This window comes from Rhinoderma darwinii, chromosome 6 (assembly GCF_050947455.1).
Source record: "Rhinoderma darwinii isolate aRhiDar2 chromosome 6, aRhiDar2.hap1, whole genome shotgun sequence".
Taxonomy (NCBI): Eukaryota; Metazoa; Chordata; class Amphibia; order Anura; family Rhinodermatidae; genus Rhinoderma; species Rhinoderma darwinii.
The window spans coordinates 135,385,980-135,394,029 of NC_134692.1; the positions used below are offsets into that span (position 1 = coordinate 135,385,980).

The following is an 8,050-nucleotide window of genomic DNA, read 5'->3' on the forward strand; positions in this document are numbered from 1 at the left end:
TGGTCACTAGAGGGAGCAATTCCCAAAATTGCAGCATTGGCAATGTGGTAAAGCAACCTCATTGCTTTATGCTGCAAATTTGTAGTAGACACACTCGCTCTAGTGTCCTCACACAATCCCCCTCCCTTATTCTGGCTAGTGCCAGGAGAAGGAGGGGGTTGAATCTTCAAACCTCCTACACTGTGTGCCTCCATTTTCTGAGCGAATGCACAGTGTAGGAGGATTAGATACAGTGGTAATCAGACAGTATAACACGAACATACACACACACATCACATACACAAACATAACTTACCTGCTCCTGCCGCCGCTGCCGCCTCCGCTCCTATTCCCTGCGCCTTCGCATATGGCTGGAAGTCGTCATCTTACTGTCCGGCCGCGGCTTCCGGTCCACATGAAAATGGTGCCAGATTTCGCTCTGCCGAAGACCTTCCTTTTGGACTGTGTGGGAGCACAGACGGCGTACGCTATAGTGAATGGAACGGCTCCCATTCGCATTCTCTATGGGGATGTATGTGCCATATTCCATCTCTGTATGTGTCGTTAATGGACAGATACAGAGATGAAAAAAAAAATGGCAGCCCCCCATAGGGAAGTAAAAGTAAGAAAAAATTATAAAAAGTACAACACAAAAACACAAATAAATAAAATTTATTTTATTAACATACTAAAAGAAAAATTATATATAAAAAATAAAATTCGTGACACCTTCCCTTTAAAGGGAAAGTGTTTTTGTTTTAGGAAAAATATTTTGCTGCTTTGGGGTAATGTTAATCGTGATTTTTCAGGATACTTATCCATCATGATTCCGCTCTGTAAACACTTCATCCTATGTAAATAATATACAAGCACGGTGCCGTCACGACATTACTTTATCATCTAATCATCCCTGGTCAGGTGACCTCTTAAATGTCGTTCTACTTTGGAACCATTTTTAAGAAATTGTTACAACGTAATTCCTTAAAGAGAGTGTCCGATTTGGACGATCCCTTTTTTGTTTAGGTTCCCCAATAACAAGCTGGTCACGTGTTGTGCCATTGCTGGGATCCCCAGCGATCCGCTGTAATCTGTAGGAAAACCTGGCAATAAGTGTTCAATTTCCCTGCAGCACCAACACTGGTGACATGAAGTATTACACGGCAGCCATTGACATCACAAATGTACTGGGACCTCCGGATAGAGAAACCGTCCCCGACTTATTGATGGAGGTCCAAATGAGGGATTCGTCTCTATCAAAACGAATTGAAAATAGGTTTTTAGGAAAGTAGAAGAACTTTTCATATTGGAATTGGTGATCCGCTCTAATTTATGACAAAAAATATGTGGCCCAACATGGAGAATACAGCCACGTGAATGCTCCCATAGGTCTCATGTTCATGACCATACAACACAGATCCGTAATGCAGCGCCCATAACCTGCTATATATATATATTCTACCTTAATATATCCAATCACATGCCGCATTACAGAGGATTTCTTCTAGGGAAAAATTGCTTCTTGTGTTTTGAAAAAAATCTGCCGCGATGGTCAGGCCGGAACATATCACAAAATAATGGCATATCATACAACCCCTTTGTTATTAAAACTAAAATCTGGAAGGGGCATCAGATCAGTGGATAATCACTATGTCTATGGGCATCTTTAGGCTATGTTCACACGCACAAGTAAAAACGGCTGAAAATTAGAGACCTGTTTTTTGAGAAAACAATCTGACTTTCAACCATTTTTGAAGCTGAAAACATTTTTGGGAGACGTTTTTGGAACTGTTTTTCCATTGACACAATGAAAAACAGCTCCAAAAACGGCTTATGAAGTGACATGCTCCTTCTTTTTATTCTTTTTAAAACAGCTGCGTAAAAAAAGCCCCGTCAGAACATAACACCGTGTTTCCCATTGATTTTAATGGGCAGATGTTTGTAGGCTTTTCAGCTAGCGTTTTTTTCTGCCGTATTTCGCCTTGTTTACACCCGAAATACGCCTGAAAACTCTGCGTGTGAACATACGGCCCTGTCCACACTGAGGTTTTTGTCGCGGTTTTTGCCATGGAAACCGCTCGCGGTAATAACAAGCGACATGCCCTATCTTTGTCACGTTGGGTTCGTGGACCCACTGGGCCGTACCGCCTTGATGGTATGGCAGCTGGCCAACATGGAGCAGGTAACAGTCTATAGTTCGTATAGGGTACCTGTGGCAGCTCGGACAGTAGCAAGGCAGGCTCGGCTGGGACTAGGCAGCAGGCAGACGTCAGGCGTGGTGTAGCAGGACAGGCGTGGTATACAGCACAGCACGACTACAGCTCAGCACGGCACTTGACCAGTATAGCACGGGATACAGGATACAGGATACAGGTACGGGGAACACTGGGAACTGGAAAACACTAGGAGACCATTTGTATAGACAAACTTTGGGTACGACAACAACGCTCAGGCATGGGAGGAAAGGGCTGGTCCCTTCTTATAGTCCAATGTACTAATTTTACATTACGGGACCCGGCCGAGGTGAGCGGAAGTGAGCGCTGGTGTCTCCTGAGGAGGAGACTGGGGCCAGCGCTCGCAGACCCATGGCTGCGGCCGTCAGGAGGTGAGTGAGCCTAACGGCCCGCGGCCATGGACATGACAATCTTGAGGCGTTTTCCGCCTCAAAAACCCCATTGAATTCAATGAGAGACAGAAATAAACGCGTTTTTTGACGCGTTTTTTTGGCAAAAAAAGCTTGCGATTATTCCATCTTTCTGTTGAAGAGATAGCTATAAAAGAAGCCTAAAAACAAACACGGCAAAACAATGCGTCAAAAAAAGCGTGTGGTGCAAAACCACTTAAAAAAACCGGAGCTGATTTTTCCAGCCAGAATTTTCTGCCGGCAAAAAACTCTGTGTGAACATACCCTTGTGGTAAAGTTCATCTTTAAATGCCTCCTTAAAGAGGAGCGCTCCACTCTCCTGGCATGTCTGTTTTAGTAAATAATTGTATTCCACCTGAAACAATTCTGGAGCATCTTTTCCCTCTGTTATTCCTCCTAGAAATGTATGAATAAATTGACAACTGGGTGTTACCAATTGGGGGCGTGTCCCTACACAAACTGACACTGTCCAATCAGTGCTGCTAGAGTGAGACTGTGTAGGGACACGCCCCTTTGACAAGTTGAATGGGAACACCCAGTTGTCAATTTATTCATAAATTTCTCGAAGGAATAACAGAGGAACGACACAAGAAAAGACGCTCCAGAATAGTTATTTCAGGTGGAATACAAGTATTTACTAAATCAGACATGTCAGGAGAAGGGACTAGTCCTCCTTAAAGGGAAGGTTCAGCTTTAAGCATCTTTTAAAACATGTGGGAAGACGCTTAGGGTGCCCGTACACGTAGCAGCCGTTTGCCACACATCTGTACATCGCTGCTGCCATTGTGGCAAACCACTTGCCGAGGTACAAAGACGTTGCATGTCTGGATCTACAAGGAACAGTCAATTTTCTATTTATAGCATATTAAAAACGTAACTACATTCCGTTTCCGTTTGGTAGACCGTCCTGTGTTTTATTAGAAAGGATCTCAAGGAAGCTGGACACCATATGTCTCCTCTTATTCCCGATGGTGGTATCTTGGTAGTTGCCAGCAGATGGCAGCAGGGTTTCAGCGCTGTGCCCTGCTGGAAACCAGCACATTGTTCTAGCGCAGGGGTCAGCAACCTTCAGCCCTCCAGCTGTTGTGAAACTACAATTCCCAGCATGCCTTAACAGCCTTTGGCTGAAGTAATAAAGACTTTGGCTGTCAGTGCATGCTGGGAGTTGTAGTTTCACAACAGCTGGAGGGCTGAAGGTTGCTGACGTCTGTTCTAGCGAATAATACAGGAGAGCAAGGCCGCATCATGGTCTGTAGCGGCCCCCGGACAAAATCTATGAATTTGCTCACCCCCTCTATGATTCCCTGCATGAAACATGTATAAAGCCCTTTTGGGCTTTGGGAAGCAGAGTTCCTATTCTCCAAGTGTGGTCTATTTCCATAGGGACACTATCTCTATGGGGGGCCATTCGTTTACAGTAGTTCTTAATGCCATTAGTCAATGCAATATATGTGTAAATTATATTATCCGTTAACATTGTTTATTCTGTGTCACAAAATTATTTTCTGTGATACAAAATGGATTTCTGTGCGACAAAAAAAATTATGTCCCACAAAATTACAGCAGTTCCCTGTCCTTTACAGTAAATTACTTATTTAACTATGTGAGGAACATTTAGGGTATGTTCACACGCTGAGAGGCAGTTACGTGTGAAAAGACAGACTGTTAAGGGTATGTTCACACGGCCTATTTACGGACGTAAATCGGGCGTTTTTGCCCCGAATTACGCCCGAAAATAGCGCCTCAATAGCGCTGACAAACATCTGCCCATTGAAAGCAATGGGCAGACGTTTGTCTGTTCACACGAGGCGTATATTTACGCGCCGCTGTCAAATGACGGCGCGTAAATAGACGCCCGCGTAGAAGAAGTGACCTGTCACTTCTTTGGCCGTAATTGGAGCCGCTATTCATTGACTCCAATGAATAGCAGCGCTAATTACGGCCGTAGTTGACGCGGCGTTCAAGCGCCTGCACATGCCGGTACGGCTGAAATTACGGGGATGTTTTCAGGCTGAAACATCCCCGTAATTTCAGCCGTTACGGACCCCCGCCGTGTGAACATACCCTAACAGCTGCCTCGTTTCACACGTAAAAGCTCCTCCTCGTAATTTACGAGGCGTCTGAGACGCTCGTAAACCTTGAGCCGTGCTTCATTGATTTCAATGAAGAACGGCTCAAATTACGTGGCAAAGAAGTGTCCTGCACTTCTTTGCCGAGGCAGTAAATTTACGGGTCGTCGTTTGACAGCTGTCAAACGACGACTCGTAAATAACAGGTCGTCTGCACAGTACGTCGGCAAACCCATTCAAATGAATGGGCAGATGTTTGCCGACGTATTGCAGCCCTATTTTCAGACGTAAAACGAGGCATAATACGCCTCGTATACGTCTGAAATTTGGCCGTGTGAACATACCCTCAGGGTTCACACGCTGGAAACTGCCTCGGAATCAGCGCCAAAAAAAGTCCCAAACCGCCTCACATTGAAATCAACGCCAGTCGATTTGGGCCGTTTTTTGGTACTGATTCCGATGCGGTTTCTATTGTGTGAACTGAGCCTAAATGTTCTTCATATAGTAAAATAAGATCATGAGCGTTCTTTTTAACGGGCAGCTTTTGGCCCTTCGCAGAAAAAAAAAGCGGGATGTTCTTTCTTCCTGCGGCTTCTTCTGACCTCTCACTAAAATCAATGGATACCACGGTGGTCTCATCCCAGGCCAGTTCTTCTTCCTCCCCGTGTTTGCCACTTGAGGAGGGAGCCCTGTGCAGGTTCACACTGCCCATCAGAAAAGTAGATAACTTGGGCACCATGAGTCTTAGGGCTTATTCAGACGAACGTGATATACGTCCGTGCAACGCGCGTGATTTTCACGCGCGTCGCACGGACCTATATTAGTCTATGGGGCCGTGCAGACAGTCCGTGATTTTTACGTAACATTAGTCCGCTGCGTAAAACTCACGACATGTCCGTTCTTTGTGCGTATTTCGCGCATCACGCACCCATTGAAGTCAATGGGTGCGTGAAACTCACGCGCCCCACATGGAAGCACTTCCGTGGGACGCGCGTGATTCGCGCAACAGCAGTGAAAAGTATGAATGAAAACAGAAAAGCACCACGTGCTTTTCTGTTTACAAACATACAAACGGAGTGTCATAATGATGGCGGCTGCGCGAAAAGCACATAGCCGCGCATCATATGATCATGACACACGGAGCTGTTAAGTGCCTTTTGCGCGCGAAAAACGCACACGCTCATGTGAATCCGGCCTTATTGCAACTGTAGAGTCGCCTGTCCGGTATGTGAGTCCTTGAAAACCAATTTATCAAGGACTGTAATATAAACCAGAGCAACCAGAAGAAACCCACACAAACACTGGAAACTCACACCCTCCCCCACCCGAGAGCAGGGGCACAAAAATCTCAAATTTTTAGCATTCCCACGATGTGCTGCAGGCTCCAGATAAGTCATTGGAGCCTGACGGGTTACTCTTTAGTGTAGGTTTCCAGTTTACATTGCATTGATAACCTACACAATTAGGGTATGTTCACACGCAGTGGATTCAGACGTAATTTGGGCGTTTTACGCCTCGAATTACGCCAGAAAAAACGCCCCTAATACGCCTACAAACATCTGCCCAGTGCTTTCAATGGGAATTACGATGTTCTGTTCCCACGAGCCTTTATTTTACTTGTCGCTGTCAAAATACGGCGCGTAAAACGACGGCACGTCAAAAGAAGTGCAGGACACTTCTTGGGACGTTTTTGGAGGCGTTTTTCATTGACTCCATTGAAAAACAGCTCCAAAAACGTCCGTAAAAAACGCAGCGAAAAACGCGAGTTGTTAAAAAAACGTCTGACAATCAGGAGCTGCTTTCGCCTGAAAACAGATCCGTATTTTCAGACGTTTCTGGTCACTGCGTGTGAACATAGCCTAAGTCTTAATTAGCTTGGAAATTCTAGGTATATGAGTAGTAGAAATAATAGAATAGAATAGAAATAATCCCTAAGATGACAGGCGTCTATTATACCGATGCATGAGGTCATATAGAACGGGATTCTGTGGTATGTTGTAATACTCATATAAGACTCGTATAACGTTTGTGACATCTCATGACGTCATTTATTAATATATTAAAAATGGAATCATCGAGGTGAGCGGATTCTGCGGCACTGAGCTATTCAGTAATGAGATGTTCTGGCCTTACTGCGCAGGAAGTCCTACAGGTCCATCATATAATACAGAACCATAGGGACCTATGTGCCGTCAAACAGGTAGGGTATGTTCACATGCTGAGTCAAAAACGTCTGAAAATACGGAGCTGTTTTCAAGGGAAAACAGCTCCTGATTTTCAGATGTTTTTTAAGCCACTCGCGATTTTCACTGTGTTTTTCGCTGCCTTTTTTTACGGACGTTTTTGGAGCTGTTTTCCATAGAGTCAATGAAAAACTGCTCCAAAAACCTCCCAAGAAGTGACCTGCACTTCTTTTTCGCAGCTGTTTTTTTAACGCGGCTGTTTTTCAAAACGGCAGCGTAAAAAAATGGCCCGACGGGACAGGACGCCGTTTTTCCCATTAAAATCAATGGGCAGATGTTTGGAGACGTTCTGCTTCCGATTTTTCGGCCGTTTTTCGGGCATTTACGGCCCGAAAAACGGCCAAAAATAGGCCGTGTGAACATACCCTTAGTGTCAGACTAATTGGGTCCACCAGAGAAGATTATTCTGAGGGTCCACTCTCCATCTATACAGAACAGCGGTGCCCATTCTTGTGTCAGAGCCTGGGCCCACCGGAGGATCCTCTGGTACTCTGGTGGGCCAGTCAGACCATGTATGCAGCTCGGCCCTGGTGATTTGCGTTAATCTTTACATCAGAAAGTAACCTGTGGTACATGAACCCCAGAGGGTACACACAGCGGCTCTAGGGGGCATTTGCACGTTACTCATACTGTACTTTTAATGTGCATCACAGTGTATGATCATACCATTGGGTGTACTTTGACATCATTTATTTAAGTAGTGTGTACAAAGCCACCTGCATTATAGGACCTCGGGTAAACTATTTAGGGATGTGACGTTTCTCGGCCTTTTGGCTTAAATCAAGTGTAGTATCTGTTTTTATCAGTGGCTTGCCTAGGCCTTTGGTATGAAGCAGGTACGCTATACACAGGGAGTAAAAGCTTCTGGGTTTACGTAGGTCGCCCCAACGGCTACCCGTAAGCGACCTGGACCCTTTCAATCGAAGCCATTCAGTTGGGTTGTTTAAAAGCCCGAGGGGCACAAGCGCCCCAGGAGTGGTGACCCTGAGGTGCCTGAACTCACCGAGGGGTTGGATCCCACTGAGTGACGGCACTTTCTCACATTTGAACACATTCTCCTCTATTTGCCCGTGCCTTCTGGCTAAAGAGAACACAAGGAATTTTTATTATTCCATCTG

At 45.3% G+C, this 8,050-nt stretch overlaps 1 pseudogene; it reads left to right on the forward strand.

The window, feature by feature from the left end:
* The first annotated feature begins 7,686 nt into the window (after positions 1–7,686).
* Positions 7,687–7,849, forward strand: LOC142656749 (U2 spliceosomal RNA; annotated as a pseudogene).
* The last annotated feature ends 201 nt before the right edge of the window (positions 7,850–8,050 follow it).